Genomic DNA, 353 nt, shown 5'->3' on the forward strand with positions numbered 1-353 from the left:
AATATATATAAATATATAACACAACAAATATATAAATTAATTTTTATTCATTATTATTCAATGAGATACTGGTTATAATTTTGAAGATAAAGTTGTAAATTATTCGGCGTACTGAACGTCTTCTGAATAACCTATTGGCAAAAAATATAGAAAGTTGTTTATTAGCATCATCTATAAATATAATCTGTAGATATCTTATACAATTTTTTGTGGTTCTCAACGTGAGTGATTTTATGATTTTTAAACTTTTAAACGTTACAAATTATTAATAATTATTTATAAGAATAATTATATATGTGTAGGAAGACTTTTGTTTGGCATTTACGTTTACTTGAGAAACTTTGTGCCAAATT

The sequence above is a fragment of the Belonocnema kinseyi genome, chromosome 9 (genome assembly GCF_010883055.1).
Source record: "Belonocnema kinseyi isolate 2016_QV_RU_SX_M_011 chromosome 9, B_treatae_v1, whole genome shotgun sequence".
Lineage (NCBI taxonomy): Eukaryota > Metazoa > Arthropoda > Insecta > Hymenoptera > Cynipidae > Belonocnema > Belonocnema kinseyi.